The following is a 24300-nucleotide window of genomic DNA, read 5'->3' as shown; positions in this document are numbered from 1 at the left end:
TGGTGTTTTTGTGCCTACCTCCATACTGTATAGCTGAAAAGAGTAATTCAGAACCGATGCTGTTTTATCCCTTCTCCGCTTTAGCTAAAAACCCCATTTCTCCTATAGCATAAGGTTGATTAGCACTACCAGATTACCCCTACTGGAAGCAATTTAGCTTTGGGTATCATGCTAAGGCTGGAAATGCAGCAGAACCTCCAGACTGGAAATAAATGAATATTGAATGAATGAATTCCTGCAAAGTGACAATGACCCCTATAAACTTTTTAAAAATTATTGCAAGGCTACATAAAATCATCCAAGTATGAACTTCCTGTTGCCACTTTTAACTGTTGGAAAAATGAGAGCGGACCCATCCTAAGTGTCTCTCTCTGACTCTTAAACTACTGGGCCTCCTGCTTCTCTTGTCTGATTATTTTCTAGGCCCTTTCCTTCACTTCCTATTCATTCACCAAGGTCACAAGGTCACCCACACATTCCATTACAGATCCTCAGACTTAGGACGAACCATAACCCGAGGGAATGTCTATGGAGATTCTCAGTCATCCAGGTCATGGTTGTCCCAAAGGTGCTTTTTCAAGAGGCAACTGGACTTTTAAAAAACCCAGAAAGTCCAGTTGCCTCTTGAAAAAACACCTTTGGGACAACCTGAGTGGATGTACCATGCACAACATAACGAAGAATGTCAATAAAATTTACAGTGTCATGAGTATTCCTAGTTCTTTGTCTGCCATGATAATTATATGCATTAGAAATTCAACTGTAAAAAAGAGGAAAAAATGCTTTCGCTGTATAGAAGACTCTAGAAAGAATGTAGAGAAGAGCAACAATGATTGTTAGGGGGCTAAAATATATGAAGAAGAGTTGCAGGAATTGGGTATGTGGTGTCTAGCAAAAAGAAGGACTATAGGTAACATGTTAGAAGTATTCCAATATTTGAGGGGTTGCCACAAAGAAGAAGCAATCAATTTATTTAGAGCCATAGTGGCACTCTGGTTAGAATGCAGTACTGCAGACTACTGCCTGCAATTTGGCAGATCGAATCTCACTAGGCTCAAGGTTGACTCAGCCTTCCATCCTCCCAGGTGGATAAAATGAGGACCCAGATTGTTGGGAGCAATATGCTGACTCTGTAAACCGCTTACAGAGGGCTGTAAAAGCACTGTGAAGTGGTATATAAATCTAAGTGCTATTGCTATTTTCCAAAGCACCAGAAGGCAAAACAAGAAGGATGGAAACTAATCAAGGAGAAAAGCAACCTAGAACTAAGGAGAAATTTCCTGATAGTGAGAACAATTAATTAGTGGAACAAGTTGGAGGCTTTTAAGAAAAGACTGGACAGCTACGGTACTTGTCTGAAATGGTAAAGGATCTCCTGCTTGAGCAGGGGGTTAGACTAAAAGACCTCCAAGGTCCCTTCCAATTCTGAAGTTCTATGTTCTATGGAACAAGAAAGAAAACAACTTTGAATAATTCAGTGCTTAAAATATACGAACATGTCTCAATAAATTTGACAGCATAACTTACAATCACTGTTTCCCCACTGGTTCAGTATCTCTAATTTATGAAAATGCTTTATGTGAGGATTCCAGGGAACATCATCTTATCAAAAAGAAAAGAAGCCTATTTATATGCAAAATGCTTTGGATTTGAAAGATTATTCAAAATATAATTCAGCATTTGCAAGGTACAATATAGCATAGCCTGAAAAATGCCTTAGAGTTTGTGTATATTCATGAAATATGAACAGACTTCCTTGCTCTACTATTTGTCAGTTGTTAAACTGGGGGTATGAAAAACCACAGCAAGCTGGGAAAAACTGTCCCGGCATTACAGGATATTCACTTCCCCCACCATACATGTAACTTCTTTAAATATAAAAAAGCAAGTGAACTACAGAGAGTAGCTTTAAATTTTTGCCACTAATGTACTCTTGACAATGAATTTAAAGCCCCCACATGAAACTATGTCTATTACATCCTGAAAAATGTTCTAATAACCGGGAGAAGCAACTTCATGTAGTTCCCCTCCCGATACATACAGCAGCTTGGAAGGCCTGAAAAAGCTCTTCAAATGGCCTGATGTAGCTACACCTACAAAGATTAAAACCATGCAATCCATGGTATTCTGTCATAGTCTCTGTGGCACATTATGGGAATGAAAGTTGGATTTTGAAGAAGCAAGATAAGAAGAGTATTGACACTTTGATGTTGGGGAAGACTCCTGACAACACTTGGGCAGCCAAGAAAATAAACAAGTGGCTTATTTTATTTATGTATTGGTTCGATTTATATGCCGCCCTTCTCTGGAGACTCAGGGCGGCTTACAATGCGTTAAGCAATAGCCTTCATACTTTTGTATATACCTGCTTAGTAGGGCTTTTTGCCCCCCCCCCACGGTGTTCTATTTTATGCAAAGTCAGTTTATTGCCCCCACAAACTGGGTCCTCATTTTACCTACCTTGGAAGGATGGAAGGCTGAGTCAACCTTGAGCCTGGTGAGAATTGAACTCGTAGTAATTGCAGGCAGCTGGCACTTAAGTGCTACTTTAACAGCAGTTTAGTCTGCTGCGCCACCAAGGCTCATTAACCCCTATCAATCCAGAGTTCTCAGTCAAGGCACAAATGATCAGGCGTACATTATTCTACTTCAGACATCTTTAGGTAAAGATCTTATTTTCTAGCGAAGGCTCTAATACTGGGGAAAATGGAAGAAAAGAGTTAAAGTGGAAATTAGTGCATCTTCGAGACTTCAAAAAATAGGTTAGAGATAGGTCGTCATGAAGCAAATAATTCAATGTGGTTGCTAGGCATCGAAACCGACTTGATGGCACGCAATAAATCAACCGATTAATCGGCCACTTCATGCATACAGAAAGCTGGAAATCCAGGGACTGGCTTTAACCGAGAGCAATGCAAAAATTAGACATCACGCCACGTCGCTGAAGAAATCCAGGAATCCAGCTGTCCATTTCCAAGCGCCATCGAATCTGCTCTGGGCGGTCTCCAAAACCCACCGCAGCAGTGTAATTATATAGGCGAACCGCTCGGCCGGCCTGCGAGTAATAAAACGGCACGGGGGATTTCGGGAGAATTATTGGACCTTCGGAGTCGGCATGGGAAGCCGGGAGATGCTGCTGAAGGCCGAAGACCGAGCAAGGATCGACGAGCTGAAGGACGCAGGCTGAAGCGGGGGTAGAGGAACACACGGGGTGGGGAGGAGAGAGAACCAGGGAAAGAGAGACCGGCGCAGAGACTGGCAAAGGAAGCGCGGGAAAGAAAGGATGGAGAAGAGGAGGAAGAGGAGGATCAAGAAGAAGGGACCCCAGAGGGCGGGCTGGCAGTGACGGAGGCGGTCCCGAGGTTTGGGCATGGCTGGATCCAGAAGTGAATCAGGTTGCCCTGAAGTCCCAACACAGACCGAGGCTCCGTTGGATAAGGGGAGTGTCGGTGCTAAAATCGAGGTCCTGCAATCCCTTGGCGTGGTCCTCAGGATCGAAGGCTGCTAGCACTTCTTCGCTGTTGGATGCAATCTTGTGCAGCTTGAGGTGGTGTGCACCTAGCATCTGACGTGTTCTGCCTAGCAAGTCTATGGCTACTGCTGGAGTGGGTACAGATTTCAAGCCATCATCAACGTAGAAGTCTCGCTCCACAAAGCGCCTGGCATCTGAACCATACCTGGTCTCTCCTATGCGAGCGGTGTGTTGCAGACCATAGTTGGTGATAGCAGGGGAAGAACCATTCCCAAAGACGTGCACTCGCATTCTGTATTCTGTGACCTGTTGGTTGTGCTGTTCGTCGCTGAACCACAGGAAGCGCAGATAGTTGCGATGATTTTCCCTGACGAGGAATGAGTAAAACATCTGCTGAATGTCAGCCATGATGGCTACAGCTTCCTTTCTGAAACGGATGAGCACGCCTAACAAGCTGTTGGTAAGGTCAGGTCCTGTGAGAAGGACTTTGTTCAGGGAGAGGTTGTGGAACTGTGCACTGGCATCGAAAACCACTCTTATTTGACCTGGTTTTTGTGGGTGGTATACTCCAAAGAATGGTAGGTACCAGCATTCCTCCTCCTTCTCCAGGGCAGGGGCAAGCTCGGCATGCCCGTTCTGGATCATCTTGTCCATGAATTCCACCAGGTGGGCTTTCAAAGCGGGCTTCCTGTTCATGAGTCGTCTCAAGCTGAAGAGGCAAGAGAGGGCCTGCTCACGATTGTTCGGCAGGCGCTGTCTGGGCGTACGAAAGGGTAGTGGGGCTACCCAGCTTCCGCTAACATCTTCCTGAAATTCCTTTCCCATGAGCTGCAGAAATTCTTTGTCTTCTATTGACAAGGCTAGGTCATTGTCCTCTTTGCTGGTCTGGAACACTGTCGTACCTAAGTCAGGGTTATTTGTCGAAATCGTGAAGTGTTCTTGACATGGTTTCAAGTGTGATGTTCTCCCGTTGCTTAGAATGGAGGTTGTGAAGATATTCGCCTGATTCGGGGCCTGCAGCCGGTTGACACAGACTGTTCCCAAGATGGCCCACCCGAGTCCTGTCTTGAGGGCAAATGGAGAGCCTGCTGGGCCATTGACCACTGCCTGGGGAGAAAAGGCTGCGGGGGCGTCCATGCCCAACAAGAGCAGGATTTCGGCTTCAGGATCTAGGGCAGGGAAGAGATTAGTCATGTGTCTCAGGTGAGGTATGTTGTTTACTACTTCTGGTGTCGCGATTTGACTGCGGTTGTCTGGTAAAGCATCCCATTCTAGCAGTGGCGGCAATGTGAATTTCGCACTTCCGTCTAACGATTCTATGCAGAGTCCCATGACCTTTCTCCCTGCTGTGCGCTGTGCCCCAGTGCATGTTGTAATTGTGAAGTGCGTGTTCTCGGTATAGGCATCAAAGTAGTCGAAGAATGCTGATCTGGCTAATGATTGATTGCTCTGTGTGTCCATTATCACATACATTTTCACAGCTTCTTCCGGGTGCCCAGTTGGGTAGACTTTAGCTAGGCAGATCAGATGGCATGAACGAGGTGATGGTGAGTCTCCGCATACTGAGGTGCAGTTGACATTTGTTGCTGTATCTGGGCGCGCTTTGTTGTCGTGCTGAGGCTCCTTAGTCGGAGTGGGGTTAGGAGTCCGCCGTAGAGTAAGAGCCGAACGTGGAGCAGGAACTGGTTGTGGCGCCGACTCGCGGTCTAGATGCAAGGCGGTTGGGTGTTGGTCACTTTTGCATAGATAACAAAGCACCTTAACTGTGCAAGTTTTGGCCATGTGGTCTGCAGACTCACAGCATTTGAAGCAGACTTTGTACTCCCTGATCAGTGCCTTTCTTTCGCCCAGGGGCTTCTTTCGGAATTCTCTGCACTTATTCAAAGAATGCGAGGTCTTGTGCAGTGGACAAACGGGTTCTTCCTTCGCTTTCTGAGGTCGATGTAGAGCACTCTTAGACGGCTTTACATCGGAGTTCCTTGTTGACAGGGGAACGACCTCTGTGCTATGCACTGACACAACGGCTGTTCCTCTCGCGGCCTGCACTGGGCTCTTGATCGGACCAAGGCTTTGATTGGTTTTTCTGCTGGCATAGGTTCTTCGTATTGTAAAACCTTTATTTCGTGGATCATTGTACCTCTTCGACATGTGGGCAACAAATTCTTGAAGGGCGGCGAAGGGTGGTTCTCTGCCAAGGTTCTTTGCCCTGTAATTATCAGCTAGCTCAATCCATGCATCAATCAGTTTCATTGGCAGTTTTTCAACGATAGACCTTTGTGTCTTATACAGGTCGAGACAGCTAAGTCCCAGCAAGGTGGGATCCATTTGTGCTGATCGTAGCTGTGTAAGGAGATTGGAGAAGTTCCATAGTTCTTCAGGGTTACTGAGATCCATGGCAGGGAAGTTGTCGACCCGCTCTAGGAATGAGGATTCTGTCATCGTAGCTGCCCCATACCGCTCATCAAGTATTTCCCATGATAGCTTGAGGGCTTCGACTGGCTCGTACATTTTTGCTGCGTAGACCCCCTTTACTGCTTGTACTGATTGTGGGCCTAGCCATGTGAACATATGACCGAGTTCCTCGACTGGCTCCAGTCGTTCGCCTTTAATGGCATTTACAAACAGAAGCTTCCATAGCATGTAATCTATGCCTGATTTGTCGGAGAACTTGTGTACTCCCCTATGTGCCAGGTCCATCCTTCTCCAGGATGTTGCAGTATCCTTTTGGACTTCAGAAGAGTTATACGATGGGGGTGGTGGCAAGGTTCGCCCTACTGCGTTGGCTAGGGCAGGATTAAGTGCCAACGCTGGCTGGTAGTTCCCTACAGAGTGTTTATGGCCAATTTCGTCTTTCCATGCCACAGGTGATGATAGGTCCTTTTCCTGGCAGGCAAGTGGAGTACCTCCATTGGGCTGGACGTCGGCACTCGGAACGCCTGGCAGGTTTGGCTGGAACTCCTTAGCCTCCACTCTGAGGTGGTGTCTCATGGTTGTTTGCATGCTTGGCTCCAGAGATGCCTTCATTGCTGCTGAAGGAGTACTCTGGTTGCCCCGAATGTCTTCATTTGCCGGGGTAGGTCGTGCATTTTCAAAGGAGGAGTCTCGTGGTCTAGATCTTATGATATCTGCTGTCTGAGTAATTCGTAGAGCCGGTGGGTGAGGTTCTCCTCTTTGTCCCTGCTGCGGGGAGTTCTGGTCCTCAACATAGGCTTTGACACGCTCATCCAAGTCCTCCTCCTCTAACTGTCCAGGATTGAAGTTGAGTGAAGCGTGTTCAGCCGCCGCCTCTAAAGCTTCAGCCAGTGTTACTTTTCCCAGTGTCTCTTTTTCATACTTCAAATAGTCTAGTCTGGCCTGAACTTTGGCCATTTCTTCCTGTTTTCTGGCCTGAACTTTGGCCATTTCTTCCTGTTTTCTGGCCTGAACTTTGGCCATTTCTTCCTGTTGTCTGGCCTGAACTTTGGCCAATTCTTCCTTCAGCAATTGTTCTTCCTTTGCCACTCTCAAGGTTGCTTTGGCCACTGCAGCTTCGGCTCGTGCCTCTGCGGCCCGGGCAGCGAAACTCCTCGCTGTGGAGACTCTGGATGACTGGCTGTGATGGGAAGATGCTTTGGAAGGATGGAAGGAACCTGAGGCAGAAGATTGTTGTGAGACACTGCTACCCTGCCGAGACCGGGATGACTTGTAAGAGGGGACCGCTTGTGACCGATGAGATGATGCGTGTGAGCGATGGGTTGCTTTGGATTGGGCCTTCTCAGTCGCAGCTTTCTTGGAAGAATGAGCGATAGATGCATGTGAGCGTTGGGGTGAGGAGGCTTTCTCCCTTGATGTGCCTTTCGCCTGGAGCGCCGTGTGGAAGGAGTCCTTACAACTTTGAAATATTTTCCCACGTTCCGCACTCAACATCTCTAAGCATTGCATGTCCCCCACGAGTTCTGGGTCTTCTAGCTGCTGCTGGATGTTGACAAGATGGCTTTCAGAAGTCTTTCATTGCTTATAAAGTTCATCCATTTCATTCACCAACGTACGGATGCAGCCGTGTGAAAGCTCATCCACGGGCCTGTTGCAGATCTGTTGCAACTTCTCCCAATACCTTTTGTTGTGACAATAATGCTTGTCCCAATCTTCCTTCAGGCTTGACTGCATAATACCAGTGAGCTTCCTGTGCTGCCTGAGGTCATAGGTTCTCTGATGAGCTTCAGCCTCTTTGGAATTTTGGACATTCACTTCTGGAATTGTGTCGAGGTTGGGTGATGGAAGGGTCATCATTCCTGATGAATCATATGCTTCTGCCATGATTGGATAAGACTCCACGGCATCCGATGCTTCAGGTGTGTCAAGATTAGCTGGGAGGTTCAACTCTGCTGACTCATTAGAGGTCTCAGCCATGACTGGGAAACTTGGGGAACTTCCTGCAAACTTTAGGAGATGTTGTTGCAGTTCACCTGTTGACCACTGGGGTGCGCTGCAAACTCTAGGGGATGTCGATGCAGTTCACCTGTTGACTGCTGGGGTGCGTTGCAAACTCTAGGAGATGTCGTTGCAGTTTGCCTGTTGTCCACTGGGGTGCGTTGCAAACTCTAGGAGACGTTGTTGCAGTTTGCCTGTTGACCGCTGGGGTGCATTGCAAACTCTAGGAGACGTTGTTGCAGTTCGCCTGTTGACCGCTGGGATGCGTTGCAAACTCTAGGAGACGTCGTTGCAGTTTGCCTGTTGTCCACTGGGGTGCGTTGCAAACTTTAGGAGACGTTGTTGCAGTTTGCCTGTTGTCCACTGGGGTGCGCTGCAACTCTAGGGGATGTCGATGCAGTTCACCTGTTGACTGCTGGGGTGCATTGCAAACTCTAGGAGACGTTGTTGCAGTTTGCCTGTTGACCGCTGGGGTGCGTTGCAAACTCTAGGAGACGTCATTGCAGTTTGCCTGTTGTCCACTGGGGGTGGTTGGTGCAGTACACCTTTGACCACTAGGGTGCTGTTACCTAACTAATGCTTGGGTTAAACTGGTTTCAGCGTGTTCCTTTGTATAGAGCTGCAAAGCAACTGTCCTATTTGGAGACCCTAAGAGGCTTTCCTCGACTTGGGTTCCTTTGGGCTTTAGTTGCTTGCCCTGTAAAGGGGATTTAGCTTTCCAGTATTTTATTCAAGCAAGATTCAAAGCAACAGCATGCACTGTGGCTGGATTGTTTCTTTTTTCAAATGCAAATTGAGTGGTCAGGCTGGGAAGCAACTTGTATCATGCAAATTCAATCTCCAAAGAGCCTAGGTGGCTCGGATTACTTTGTGTTAAAATAAGGCTTTTCGTTTTACTGACGAAGTAAACTTCTAAACAACATACACACAAACTTTGCAAAGGTGATTGAAACATGCAGCCCTGGGCCCCTTTATGGAAGGGCAATCTTCTTAGCTAGCCCAAGAATTGTCTTTCTCTTTCTGTCCTTTTACTGCCAAAGGTGATTCAAACATGCAGCCCCTGGGCCTCTTTATGGCAGGGCAATCTTCTTAGCTAGCACAAGAACTGTCTTTCTTCTTCTGCCTTTTACCGCTGAGCAGAATACTTCACTCAGGCAAAGAGAAGGAAAGCAAGTTTTGTCACTTTCGTGGCTAAGCAAAGGTCTCAATTAGATGCAAACAAAGTCCTTTTATAAGTTGTGCACAGAGAAGAGATGCATTTTCACTCAAACAGAATGTCCATCAATGCTCCGAAAGAAAGGGAGGGGTTCAGGCATCTACATCCTTTTACTGTTCTGTTCCCCAGGCATCTGGCTCCACTGGGAACAGGCAGATAAACTCTAGCAAACAGGTTTTCATGCAGATTATATTTATTTGGGAATCCTTGAACACATAAGACTTACAATCATAGTGAGTCCAGCTGAGGTGCATCCATATTTCATAATCTGTCCCATTTCCTAGTGTAAAAGGATGGTAGTTCTGACTCCCTGTTCAGAAAGCATGTTCTCTCTTCTGAGGTAATTCAACATATAGCCAGGTCTTTTTTCTAAAATCCCGGCAGAGAGCCTCAGTGGCCAATCAGACACACAGATAAGGTCACATGTCATGGACTACATTTCCCATAATGCAATCTCTCACTACATCTCCCACAATGCAATCTCTTAAGAAGACAGCTCTTAATTCTTAAGGTAACTAACTCACCACAACTCACTATCTGTAACAGCACAGCCCCCAAGTCGGCAAGGTGAGAATTGCCCAGGATGCCTGAGCTCTTCCCGGGAGGGGTCTGGTCCATTGGGGCTGAGATGCGAACGGGGGAAAGAGGACCCAAGAACAAAGGCATATGCCGGCGTTCTGGGTCCCCGAGAAAAAGGGCTGAGCTAAGATGCTGCGTTGACAAGAAGCAGCCCATGTATTGCATCTACAGTAAGAAAGAGTTGCTGGGCGGTAGTGGGTGGGGGAATCTCATGAATTAGGGGTCATGAGAGTCTGGCTTTCTGAATTCCTTAAAAAGAAGAGGGGAGCCTATTGAGAGCAGGTGGATCCTGGCTGCCCTGAGAGCAAGATGCTTTTGTCTTGTGGTCCAAAGATAACACTCTGTTCTGACTATTGTCCAGGATCTGCATGGCTACAGCATGCCAATGCTATAGCTGCTTGGTCAGTTTAGAGACAAATGATGGGGATGCCAAGTGTGTTGCTGCTTCTTGTCACTGCTTCTTCAAGGCCTAATTAAAGTACCATTTGTGGGCAGGCCTGGGTCACTGCTGAGGAAGGATGGGGGAGGGGGGGAGAGAGAAAAGGAAGAGGAGGAGACTAAACAGTTATATTAAGATGTTAGATTTTGGTATTATGTTTCTTAGGTTACTGCTTATTTTGTTAGTATATTGGGGGGAGGATAGAAGATGAATATAGCAGCTTTTTCTCTACCACTTCTCCACAATCATATTTCATTCTGTGTTGTTTATTTCAAATAAAATAAGAAAGTCTGTAATATTGGCTGCTTTAGATATCTACTCTCAGTGAATTCCCCAGAGTAAATGATATGACTTGGGGCACATAATGAAACCACTTGCAGAAATTAAATTGACTTAAGTATGTTCAATGGATGGGAAGTATTAGGAATATTTCAGGATGAGATGGCCATCATAAATTTGCTTCCTGGCTCATTGAAGGATTTTTATACAGGGTAATCTACACATGTCATCTTTTGTAATCACCCCCTATTTTCTTACTGCTTTGCTTTCATATGTAGTCAGAGCCAGTTTGGTGTAGCAGGGAACATGCTGGCCTAGAATCTAGAAGTTCTAGGCCTCCCTTAGGCATGAAAGCCAGCTGAGTGACTTTGGGTCAGTCACTCTCTGTCATTCCCAACCTACTACACAGGGTGGTTTTTGTGGGGAAAATAGGAGGTAGGAGTTTTAGGTACATTCGCTGCCCTGAGACGTTCATCATCTCTTCACACAAAAAATACACGTGGAGAGATGGAGAAGAAAAATAGCCATACAATGTCTTGTAGCAATGGAATTAAACACCATCGGTATGGAGATATAGTTGAGAGCCTCATCTTTGTCTGAGAAATCCAGAATGAGAGAGTTGTAAATCTAATGCGTATGTAATTAACATTTGCCTGCAGAAATGGTGATCTCTGCTCCTTACGACACATGCTTTTACTATTTGGATTTTGTGAAAATTCTTATTGGGGTATAGATTGAATCTTTTTATTCTGCATTAAATAACATAGCCTTGTCTATACAGAACCTCAGTAAAAGTTACTAGCCCACAAAATATTGACTAGCTTATCTGCTTTTAGCAACTTAACTTTTTCTGGTATATCATTGAAAAGTAGAACCCCAAGTTTTCTTATGCAGGTTATAAATATTTCTGTTGAATGGTGCATAGGCATACACTATTGGTGACATATTCAGATTTCATTTCTTCTTCAGCCACAGAAATTCATTGTATGAGATACTTGCTATTTCTTAGCTGAATCTGCTTCATAGGATTGTTGTGGACAATAATATGAAGTAGGAATATTATACATGTTGCTTTGAGGTTCTGGAAAAAGGATGGAATATAAATCTAATAAATCTTGCAAATAACAATACGTAAGAACCATAACAAAGTTACTCTGAAATGCAGGTGAGTCTCCCTACAATTGTAGAAGTCTGCAATTTTTTTCAGAAAGTGATGCTTAACTCTTAGTTCATGGACCTTTTATGTAATTAAAATCAAGCAGCTCAATTTATTTTCCACTCATGGGGAAATATATATATATTTATTTGTGTATGCATATATATATATATATATATATATATGTGTGTGTGTGTGTGTGTGTGTGTGTGTGTGTGTGTGTGTGTGTAGGTCTTTGGTTATTCGGGTCTTCTCCCACATAGAATTGGAAGTGTCTTGGCGACGTTTCGACGAAGTCTCATTCGTCATCTTCAGGCTGGTGTTCTCGGCTTCGTGCTTCCAGGAAGCACGAAGCCGAGAATACCAGCCTGAAGATGACGAATGAGACTTCGTCGAAATGTCGCCAAGACACTTCCAATTCTACGTGGGACAAGACCCGAATAACCAAAGACCTACATACAAACACCCGCGAAAACCTGAGAAAACATATATATATATATATATATATATATATATATATATATATATATATATATATATATATATACACACAAATTTATTTGTGTACGTGTGTGTGTATGTACACACACACACACACACACACACACACACACCTCCACACAATCAGAACACAGCCATGCTCCACCCAATCAGTTCATACCCCCACTGGCAGTTAAAAAGAAGAAACAACCACGATCACACATTGCTCCTAGAAGCACAAGGCCAAAGACACCAGCCTGAAGATGACGAATGAGACTTCGTCGAAACGTCGCCTAGGTACTTCCAATTTTACGCGGGAGAAAACCCAAATAACCAAAGACCTACATATATATATATATGGAGTGTGATCTGAGAAGATAATTTAAGCCATCTCTTCTGAAAGAATAAATCTAAAATATGCTTTCTGTTGCCTACTATATATCCTTGTTGCTGCACATCTCCCTAAAACAGCCATAATTCTAGTTCTAACAAATATAGTGCTAGGAAAACCCTAATTAAGAAGGATAGGCTTGTGCTTCTTAAATCCTTCTGAACTGCTTATAGTAGTTCCTGAGAGATTAGAGTAGGCCAGTAATTAGAATAGGCAGGAAATTATCTGCCTATTCTTACCACAAAGAATTTGTGGAATTACCTTATAGAAATTAGGGACCAAATTGACAAACCTTGACTTTTTTTTTCTTTTTAGCACTTTCCTGCAAGTACTGGGTCCACTATTTTTTAATCAATCAAATGTTAATCCATTGGTTCCAATAGGAATTGGCCAACCAATTTGTTGCCTGAGCATGACATAATGGGCTGAAAGAGACCAACTGGCTCAAAGTCACCCAGCTGGCTTTCATTGTCTAAGATGGGATTAGAACTCACAGTCTCCAGGTTTCTATGCTGGTGCCCAATCACTAGAGCAAACTGGTTCTCTAACATTGACATTGAAATTCAGGAACTGTGACACCAGGAAACTAAAGAAACGAGGCACTTTAACGTTTCTGATAGATTTGGGGCACCTAAAACAGTGAATTTAAGAAATAGCTGAAAAACCTTTCCCTCTAAATATAAAAAGAACAAAAAAATTGACTCATTTTTGCAATATCATTGACTCAAACACTAAGAATATTATTGTATTAAAAATAAGGCAGATGCTGTCTTTCCCAAAAATATCTTGCTCTTCTATCATATTGAGATTTCTAACAAGTATAAATATTACAACTAAAGAATTCTAATTAATGGGTGACTATAGAGAATGTCTTAGTAACCCTGGGCAGGGGTCTAAAAACAGTGAATATTCCAAATTAATTATCTAACATAAAAAGATAGCACTGAGCCTTTGAAATAAGGGAATATAAGTAGACTATGGCAATGGTAAAGTATTAATGTATATTTTGGAATTGATAGGGAATAGTTAGGAGATAGGCAGCATTCCTATATTTTGAAGTGCAGATTGTTTCTTCATCTGGGCCAGCTTTTTCCTGCATATTTCAATGGGTTTCATATCTGTCCTTCCTTCCTTCTTCTCTTTTCTTTCCACATGTAGGGTGTGTATGTTGAGTAGGTGTACTAGCCAATGCATCAGCCATATCACAAAGAACAAGTCCAACTTGTTTTAAGGGGAAGATATTTGACGGAAAAGTCTGCAAGCTCATTCCCTGAAGGAGGCTGTGGGTTTTTCATCTGCGCTGAAGAGATCCAATCTTCCATAGAGGTAGGAATAAGATATTAAACCAAAGGAAACAGAACGGATGAAATAGAAATGATATTGGGAAATGAAATGGGAGACAGGGTAGCTGCAGGAGGAGAAAGAAAGGTAGTTTTTGACTATTTTGATGCAGAATGGAATCTAAAAAGGAGCTGATAGTCTGACTCCACAGTTCAGAACTTGTGAGCAAATTCAGCTCTTTCCTGCCATTGCCCTATTTTCTTTCTAATGTGATCTATTTTTCTTTTAGACATGTGCTTAATCTTCTAGCAAATAAAAATACAATCTATGAGTGGGAGTACACTTCCTGATTTCAAGTAGAAATTATTAGGGAGGTTTTTAAGTTTGCTGTGGTTGTTTATTCATTCCACACTAAAAGAGATGTAATAACAATGTGCTGTGTCCCTTTGGGAGAGAAAGAGTAGATTATCTCCGTAGCCTTTTGCAGTCCTTCGAAAAACTTGCCGTGACTTAAGGAGGCATAGCTGAGGTCCTACTGCTACATCCAATGCCTGAAAGTTTTACAAGTGGCCCCCTGAAACCTTCAGAATGATTATGGTACTATAATGTTTAAATGATAGAAGAAGACAATAATTAGATTATTAATTAAATGTATATGTGAAAGAAATGAAATCACATTTAGCTTTTATCCTGACCTTGCTTGCCGTTTGAGTGATAATGTCTCCAACAGAGCTCCAAGATAATGTGTGCTTCTTTCTTAGAAAAAGCTGTACATTTCTGCTCTAATCTATTAGCATAGTTTCTTTTCCAGAAAAATGGCATTTTTAGTTTTAGTACACTTTATTTATTGTTCATAGGGCAGAAGTTAGATTTAGTTAACGGATCAGAATTAAAAATACAGTCCTACTTTTTACCTAGAGTGCTGATGGGAGATTAATTCCTACTGTATGAACAGCATTACACTTACATAATTTTTTAAACTTCAAGGAGTTCCTAGAAATGGTTATTATTTTGTTTAGGATTTGTATAGGAGAGGAGCTACAGATATTTTCTATACTAAAGTCAAGCACTCAATATGATCATAGGATTGTTTTCATTTTGTTTTTGGTATTTAATTTTCCTCGTAATCCAGTGTTCTTTTAGGACAAAAAATGAATCATGTTGGATAATGTTTCTAATGACTACCAAGAGGAACTATGTTTTTTGTCTCCATCTTTGTCTCCAGTTCTTTTTAGTTCTGTTTCCTTTCTCTTCTTGCAATTTTTTAAAAATAGGAGTAGGATAGTGCAAATCAAACCAACAAATCTTTTGTTGCAAGTTCAATATTAGTGACACTTCAAGCTTCATATGTGATTTTCTAGTTACTGTGGCAATTTAGAGTCTCGAAGGTAGGATTCTTAAGGCCCTTTAAAGACAGATAATATTGGGTTCCACCAATAGGATTTATAACAAGATTACTGTTAGAAAATACAGGAGAAGCACTTTGAATACTTAAAAGCACAATACAAAGCATAAATGATTTAGTTAATTCGCTAGAGCTGAAGAAAGAGGTGTTTTTGGTTTGGCATATCCTGTATGATTAGGTGGGGCTGTGAGCTATGATGCTACTACCTTCTTCTGCCTCTACTAAATGTTTTCTCGGTGTTGTTCTTCTGTTTCAAAACACACCCTCCTCTCTTCTTGGAGCTGATGACAGTAGAGGCCCCAAGGCAAAGAGTGAGGAGCTAGTAAAATCTTGCACGTGGTTTGACATTTCACCTATATTTAGGCTCTTTTCCTTCTCATTGCTGTAGAAGAAGATATACGGTATGCTGGCTATGGAAATATGGAGTTGAAGTCCGATACAGTGGCTGAATTTTCATGATACATTTAAGCAGGTCAGTTAAAGATGCAGTGACTGTATTTGTTCAACATGGTAAACTTGCTTTATGTGTTGTAGCAAGTAATCAGATGTGAACCCAACTCACATCCTAAATTATTCAATGTATTATGCCAATGTAGTTGTCTAAATAGAGTAATCCTATAACCAAATTAAGTTTACAAAAGAAAATTAGTGTACAGATAGTATTGAGCTGGATAGAACAATAAAGTGGTTCGGTATAGAGGAGATTCCTATGTTGTGGGGGGCAACTTTTTCTAGACTGAGTATCACACATTTTTAGTTTCTTTTTTGAGGCTGCTTTTGGACAAGGCAGTGAAAATCAACCTAGTTATTTGGAAAGCTTATAGCCAAGTCAGTGGATGTGTGTGTGAGCTTAATTTCTAGGTAATGTTGCAGGCTTATGTCTTCCTTTATGTGATTCACATTAAATTGCCTTGACTGGGAAAGGCAATGAGGTGAGTCAAATGCTTTATTTTTGTATTGCTTAGTTGCTTGAATAAGGGAATGCAGAAGAGTGACAGCTGGTTCAGAACAGTTTTATCCAGTTTTTCATTTAGTAGAAATATTGAACAGTGATTGATATATACATATAGACATTCATATCATACTTTCAGAGCTCTTGGAATTATTAACTATGCAGATAAATCTGGCTGTTGGCACAAAATAATAGCTAAGTCAGGTAAGGCTTTTAAAGTATGTGTACTTGGAAAGACAAGGTAACTTGCTACAGCAGGAAAGGACTCTTTAGTTCTCTGGCATGGGTGGGCGACTTTTGGGTAGATAGAGGTTACTCAATATTTGTTTGGAGATTTGCTCTAATAAACAGTAAATTAGTTTAAGGCATTTGTTACACATAGGCAGGAAGTGTTGCTCATTCTTCCACAGGCAAGAACGATCATTTATATGAAGCATAATTTAAGGATGGGAAACTAAACCACAAATTTTCAGCAATTATGGCTGAAGGGAAGTTCTGAAAGAACCAAAAAGGAATTAGGTGGGTTTTTTTTTTTAATGTGACTGTGTGCTCATCTTCAATAAGATTCTTTTACTGAAAGATCCCCTTTGATAATGAGGCTCTGTAAAATATTCCATGTGTTTGTCTCTGTATAGCATGTGTGTGTGTGTGTGTGTGTGTGTGTGTACAATATACTATTGATATAAAATGACCAGCCCAAAAAGAGAAATTAGTGACAGGTAGGAAAGTTCTATTAAATCCAGGAGAAATAAATGGATTGTAACCTATCCTGGGTTGACTAACCCAGACAACTAGGCATTTTGATATCGGTGATCTTCTTTTGTGGGACACCCCTGCTATAAATGATGCCTGTTGACACTGCATTTTGAAACCAGAGTAAAGTCTGATACAGAAAAAAACAACTGGAAATCAGAAATTTAAAAAAAGAAACGGGTCTTTGTCCATTCTTCTTCTAAAGTGCAAAGTAAAAGGGGATTTTTATTTATTTAACTGCTGTATGACTGACAACAAAGTTGGTAAATAATGAATCAGTTTTCTTTTCTCCTCTTACAAATTGTCATCCAGATTTTTCACTGCATAATCCAGACCAATAAAGTAATATAAACACACAGTTGAAGGCAAAAACTCAGATTCAGTTGTCTCCATCATTCCACCAACCCAGTTCAAAAAGAAAACAGAACCAAAAATTGCCTGGGGCAATTCAGTACTAGTTATTTGTGGACAGCACCCCTTGATAGTACAAGGGTTTAGTGCACCCTGTTATTAACACAGCTGCCTGCAATTTCTGCTGGTTCGAATCTCTCCAAGGCTCAAGGTTGACTCAGCCTTCCATCCTTTCTAAGGTAGGTGAAATGAGGACCCAGTTTGTGGGGGCAATAAGCTGACTTCGTATAAAATATACAAAAGAATGAAGGCTATTGCTTAAAGCACTGTAAGCCGCCCTGAGTCTCCGGAGAAGGGCGGCATATAAATCAAATTAAAAAAAAAAAAATACTGTGTGTAACTATTTGCTACCTTATACTGGGGAAATGTATCTAGTTATGCTGATAATGCCAAAATTAAAAGAAGTTTATCTTGGACATATTGGAAGCAAGACAATCTTTTTTTAAGGGAACTATGGAAAGATTTAGAATGGGTTGACAGAGAGATGTCGCTTCTAATCATTCAATAAGACCCTGCCCAAAATTTATATATCTTCAAACTTGATTATTATGTTTGTATACCAATAGAACACTTTAAAGTTACAACGTTCTTCATTCAAAAGCATATTTATTTTTCTCCAGATCTGTTCATTGACAAATTTCTCTTGTTTTATATAAGTTATTGAGAATTGACAATGCCTAACAAGGAGTTGCTTCTAGTAGTTATTTAGTTCTCTAAACAACTGTAGTAAATCAACTAAGATTGTTGAGTTTTAACAGCAAAAACACGTTCTCTTCATCCTCTGTTTTAAATTGAAGTGAAAAATGTCTGCAAAATGTCAACTTTTTCCTAGAATGAAGAGGGTTTTTCTTATTTCTTATATTGAAAATAATTGTAATAGCTTTAAATTCTAAATATAATAGTTTTGCCATAGACTTTACTTAATGGATCTTCGGGTTCTAGTAACACAGAACCAGACCTGATTTAGTCCATTCCCCACTTACAGAATCAAATATTTCATCGACATTAAAGGTTTTGAATTCTAATCCTGTAAAAAGCTAACAGTATAAAACAATATATTTATGAAGTCCTTGGTCCCTTTGAGTTTAGCTGTTTGCTTGCAGACATTTCATTAACTGACTAGATATTTAGTTGGATAATTAAACTTTCGCAAGCCATATTTATACTAATATCTTACTGATGCAGTAGTACTTATTCCCAGACATAGGACTTCTTTTTTTAGCCATAAAAGTGGTTCTTGAGTAAAATTAAAAGAGAAAGTACAGGAGACCAGGTGTAGGATTTGAATTGCAGCTTTAATAGTTCACATAACAAAGTCAATTTTGTATGTCAACTCATACTGATTTCAATGGGAAGTGAATTCAGCTAAGACTGTGGTCAAACTCTTGGACTAATATCCAGAAGTATTCTGCAAGTGAAGAAGATGAAGAAGATAGGCAATTACCATGAAGCAAATATATTTGTCTACACATGCCTTTTCCACCCTGCTAGACTCCAGACCCTGCAGCAGTTATTTTTAAATCTGCTACTGCTGCAGGCCAAATCCAAAGCAACAATATTTGCTTATGCTGGATGGGAAAAAAGAAATCTGTTTCTTTCTTTATATATCAGCCCAGCTGCATCCGGCTCTTGGCAAGTTGTGCACAGTAGAAGTTAATGAGTTAACAGCCCCATTCTAAAGTCCTGAACATTTTCATAACTGCTGAGATGTTGCTGCTTGAGGAGAGAAAGCTATCAATTTGTGCAGGAAAACATTATATTGGATCTAAAGATGAGCCAGATTATTTTAATCAGCTATATAGTGCTTGAGGTCCATTTCAATAATCTTGTTAAGTAGCTGCTACTGCCATTTCACATAGGAAGTAGAATAGTAATGGGGAGAGAACCCTGGGATATTCTTGATTAAGGGGAGATTTGAATTGTCATTTTTAGGCTGCCATATTACACCATGGCTGGTTCTTAAATCAAAGAAATTCTTTTTTCCTAAATCAAAATACAGTTTATTCGATTTGGACTTAGCAAATCTGAGAATTCAACCCATTATCGCTTTAGGTAAGCAAATCAAGGCTTTGCAGAATGAATAAACTGAGCTTGATTCACCTTCAAATATACTGAGCAACTTCTGGGAAAAAAGAGAAAGACTGTTCTGCCATGGACTCTCTACTGTAGGCATGAAATGCAGGAATATTATTTTGTGGGAAGAGGGCACGCAGGAATCTTTTGCCCTTCTCCCTATCTTTTTAAAATCCCAAAAATGAGGATACGGTTATAACTTGTGAAGCTAAACATTTGAGCATGACGAAGTTCTCCATGGCTCTTTTCAACAGGTAAGAAATCTAAGGCAGAGAGCATCAACTTTTGCCTACTTGGACTTTAGCCAGAACAGTTTGATCCACACCCTGTTGCTTAAGAAAGAAATGATTTCTTTCTTTCTCTCTTTATTTGTTCATTTGTCATAATTATATGGCTGCACATTTCACAAACCAACTACTCTGAGAGGCGAAAGACAAAAAACAATACTTGCAAACAAGTGATAATAGTATTAAAAGTTTTAAAATTATAAAAAGCACTAAACTAAAAAAATATTGGGCAAAGAGCAGGTGTTAATTACACTGGAGCTACCTGAATGTTTCACCAGTCCTAAGGGGTGTCCAGGGCTATTGATGCAAGTGTTGAGGGTCTTCTGGAAAGATAAAAGGGATGAAGTCCTAGCTTCATTTTGGGGAGGAGGAAGAATGTTCCATACCCACCACCTAAGATTCAAATGAAACTTCCTAGCTGATGGCACCTGCAGCATGTCCCAGTGCTGAATCTGGAGGAATGCACAAATGTAATACGGGAGAGACGACCTCTCAAATAGTTTAGCTCCATGCCATATAGGGCTTTAAAAGAAGAGCCTTAGTAGTACAGTGGTCTAAGGCACCCTGTTATTAAGCTGGTTATTAAGACCAGCTGCCTGCAATTACTGCAGGTTCGAATCTCGCCAAGGCTCAAGGTTGACTCAGCCTTCCATCCTTTCTAAGGTAGGTAAATTGAGGACCCAGTTATGGGGGCAATAAGCTGACTTTGTATAAATATACAAAAGGATGAAGGCTATTGCTGAGCACATTGTAAGCTGCCCTGAGTCTCCGGAGAAGGGCGGCATATAAATCAAATAAAAATAAAAATAAAAATAAAAAATAAAAGCCAAAATCAGCACCTTGAATTGGATTCAGAAACAGATTGGTAGATGAGACAGATGACATATATAAGTGTATATATACGGGCCTGGTGGCTCAGCAGACTAAAAGCATTGTGATTAACACCAGCTGTCTGCAATTACTGTAAGTTCAAATCTCACCAGGCTCAAGGTTGACTCAGCCTTCCATCCTTTCTAAGGTAGGTAAAATGAGGACCCAGTTTGTGGGGGCAATAAGCTGACTTTGTATAAATATACAAAAGTATGAAGCCTATTGCTTAACGCATTGTAAGCCGCCCTGAGTCTCTGGAGAAGGGCGGCATATAAATCAATTTTTTTTTTTAAAAAAGTGTCCCTGTTGCTGCATTCTGCACCAGCTGAAGCTTCCAAGTACTTTTTATGGGCAGTCCCATGTAGAGCCCATTACACAATCCAACCAGGAGGTGATTAGGTTATGAATGATAGTGAACATAGAAACAATACAAAGTTGAGCAAAGGTTGTCCTAGCTACAACTGCTATCTACTCCTAAACTGTGCAAGGACTCAATTCCATGAGTGATAGATGAGCTCGCCCTGTGGCTTTGTGTAGATATTGAATAGGAAAGAGATGCACTGACCCTCACAGCACCTTCCATAAAAGGGAACAAGGGCAGGATCATCCCTCCTCATCACTACTGATTAGAATTGACAGTGGAGAAAAGAGGTCAACCAGCCTAGCTCCATGCTACCCACTCTCAATCCTCTGAGTTGATCCAGAAGAATACTATGGTTGAGGGTATTGAAAGCTGCCAAGAGGTCAACTAGGGCAATGGATGCACAATCCCCATCTTACCCACTACCAGAGTTCATCCAAAAATGTAACGAATGCCGTTTTCATTCCATACCTGTGTCTGAATCCTGGCTGAAAAGTTTCCAGATCTGCTCATCTAAGGTTTTCTGAAGTTGTTGCACAATCATCTTCTCAACTAACTTTCCCAAAAAAGGAAAGTCAGATTCTGGACAAAAATTGTCCAATATAATGGGGTTGAATGATGGCTCCTTGAGGAGGAGGAACTAAGCCCCCTTAAGAGGTAATAGAATACCCCTCTTCACTCAAATTTACAACAGTTACAACTCATTCACAGGACATCCCACCCCAGGCCACTATTTGCAGACTCAATAATTGTGGGGAAGTTCTGATGTTTTGGCACCCTTATAGCCACAAATTAGGCCTTAATAGCAGCTCTAACCCATATCCGATTGAATTCGTCCCCTGTAGAGTGCCAGCTATGTTCTAAATGTCTCTTCTCTCATTTCAATTCCCTTAACTCCTCCATGAACCACAAGGACTGCCAGAATCTACAACAGGGGAGGTTACATAGATATGATTTGATCTAAAGGTTCAGTCACTTTCTTATTCCAGGGCTTCATATGGACTATGCTGTAGACCAGCAGGACTCCAGCTCCCTCTGAAATCCATCAATCATCGGGACAGACTGATCTAAAGGGTCTAATCTAGATGGTGCCAGTGAATCCCATGTAATGAGGGCATGCACACAAAAGCTCTCCCAATTTCACATAGCACTGCTTTAATAGGAACATCAGACCCAGTTTGTGACCACTACTCTATTTCAGGCTCTGGATGACCTGAGATAAGTCCATGGCTCTCATGGTAGCCATAAATTCCTGAGCCACCTCAACCCTATTCCCAGAGAAGGCAGATAATGTTAACAGTTCTTCCATATCAGTATTTCTTGGAGATAATGTGATCCTGATTTCTCTAGGTATTATCTCCAAGATTTATGACTTTCATAATCTATTTTGCAATCCAACAGATGCAGAAGATTGAAAATCTTGGGAAGATTGAATTTTTCTATCCCCAAATTAATGTGTTCAACTGGTTCTCAACTGCTCCTATGAAGCTTATATGCCATTCTTAACTTTTGCTTAGGTTCTAATAATTTCCTTTCATCACATTATCACTGATTCATTCAATCTACTAATTAGAATAAAATGGGATTCATTCAATCCCATTTTGCTAGCTTGCCATAATTTTTAAGCAGAGAATAAATTACCATTTATTGGACTACCATACTTGTGATCTGGATAATTGCTAGGCAACAACCAAGAACGAGAGTTTTCTGTATTTTGTTTTAATGACATGTAGTGGGTTTATAGAGAAATCCAAAGCTGGAAAGGGATGAAGCAAAGGATTAAACTACCTCCAAAAATAGGACTACAAGCAGGTAAGGTAAAATATGTAGTTGTTTACTCCAAACTGTGAAGTAAGAAGACCTGTTGAAATCTCAGTGTGCAACCTTTGATCATCAAATACTTTCCACAATTAAGAAATCCTTGATTTAAATCTCAGACTTTTGATATGTCTGTTAGGTGACTTTAGGCAACCCACTTTTTCTCAGCTATCCTTCACTTATCTTGTATATATGGGAATAACAATTCTGACCTATCATACAAAATTATATTCATTATCTAGGATATCTCAAAGCAGCCATAAAAGCTAGCAGCAAAAATGCTGCAATTCTCTGAATTGCCAGGGGTGCATAGTGGTAGTTGTGGTGTGATATCTTTAATTAAGTGAGAAGATTCTTCAGGATTTGCCTCATAATTCTTTATCTGACACAAGGTGCCGTTGCAGATGAAATCCCTCCAGCAGATCCCAGTAGCTTTTTTTTTTTTAATTGATTTATATGCCGTCCTTCTCCGGAGACTCAGGGCGGCTTACAGTGCATTAAGCAATAGCCTTCAAACTTTTGTATATTTTTATACAAAGTCAGCTTATTGCCCCCACAAACTGGGTCCTCAATTTACCTACCTTAGAAAGGATGGAAGATTAAGTCAACCTTGAGCCTGGTGAGATTCGAACTTACAGTAATTGCAGACAGCTGGTGTTAAATTATAGTGCTTAGTCTGTTGAGCTATCCAGGCTCATATAGCTATCCAGGCTTTCACTCAGAATCCAAGGATCTTTAAGATTTCTTTTGATGCCATCTCAGGAATGTCATCGATCAAAATGGTGGGAAACAATGGAGAAAGGGGATGGAAAATTGGGAAATGTTTTATCTATTTCCCTTGCTGTAATTTTAAACATTTTGCCTATTATAATAGAAAAAATCTATAAAACAAGAGAGTATTATGCTTCTGTGTTGGGTGTCATAACCTTTCCCTTAAACTATTGTCACTTGACAACACTGTTCTCCTCACTATAATCAGTTCTCATTCTAGACTATATCCAGAGCTACAGTATCTGGCAACTGGGTGATTTGAATGATGACTGAACAGGGCTCCAAGATGCTGACAGCATTCCACAGTATTTGTTTGATACATTGAATGAAATCTGCCATTTGTAATCTGCAGCTTATCGAAAGAGTGGGATAACTAGAGAATATGACAGTTGTAGTTCAAGTTATGTTATGGACATGAGATTGTTATTAGTTGGGAGTGTCCCCTAAATTTTCACTTGTCATGAATTGTGTCAAATAAGTAATCTTATTTGATCCTTTCCATCTCTTCTTTCAAACTTTCCAAGCATTATATTGTGACCTCATATTGGCATAGTGCTGACATCATGGGCACTCTCAGGTGTATTAGGTAAACAAAGTGGCACTCCTTTCAGGGGATAGGGAAACAGACTATGTACAGCTGGTGAAGTAAGCTGGGTGGCACCTATCTTATGACTTCAACTTATCTCCAGAGAATTTCTGATAATAATACCAATAGTAGCTTTGAGAACTGATGTTCCTAGATTTTCTTTGTAGAAGATAATGAGGTTGAATGGCAGGTGGTAACCAAGATTTTACATTTTATTTATTGACTCCCTTTCTGTACTGTCTAGTTGTAGAAATGGGCTTAGAGAGAACTGAGTAGGATCTTTTCATTAACAAAGAAGACAATTACTGAA

At 41.3% G+C, this 24300-nt stretch overlaps 1 protein-coding gene across 13 annotated transcripts in view; it reads left to right on the top strand.

Moving 5' to 3' along the window:
• The first annotated feature begins 9556 nt into the window (after nucleotides 1-9556).
• CPT1C (carnitine palmitoyltransferase 1C) overlaps nucleotides 9557-24300 on the top strand; it is a 40503-nt gene continuing 25759 nt past the window's right edge. For 3 of the 13 annotated variants that reach the window (XM_034415355.3, XM_087892013.1, XM_034415354.3), the window contains exons 1-3: nucleotides 9572-9665; nucleotides 13581-13748; nucleotides 15497-15580. The gene's annotated coding sequence lies outside the window, so the exon portion shown is untranslated. Of the gene's footprint in view, nucleotides 9666-9687; nucleotides 9848-13580; nucleotides 13749-15496; nucleotides 15581-23971; nucleotides 24050-24300 lie in introns of those variants that run through there. The other 10 variants (XM_087892012.1, XM_087892011.1, XM_034415352.3 and 7 more) reach the window with 8 other exon arrangements.

The sequence above is a fragment of the Pantherophis guttatus genome, chromosome 4 (genome assembly GCF_059756535.1).
Source record: "Pantherophis guttatus breed Tessera chromosome 4, ASM5975653v1, whole genome shotgun sequence".
Classification (NCBI taxonomy): domain Eukaryota; kingdom Metazoa; phylum Chordata; class Lepidosauria; order Squamata; family Colubridae; genus Pantherophis; species Pantherophis guttatus.
The sequence above is the reverse complement of the archived record's forward strand: the minus strand, read 5'-3'. Positions and strand labels throughout refer to the sequence as shown.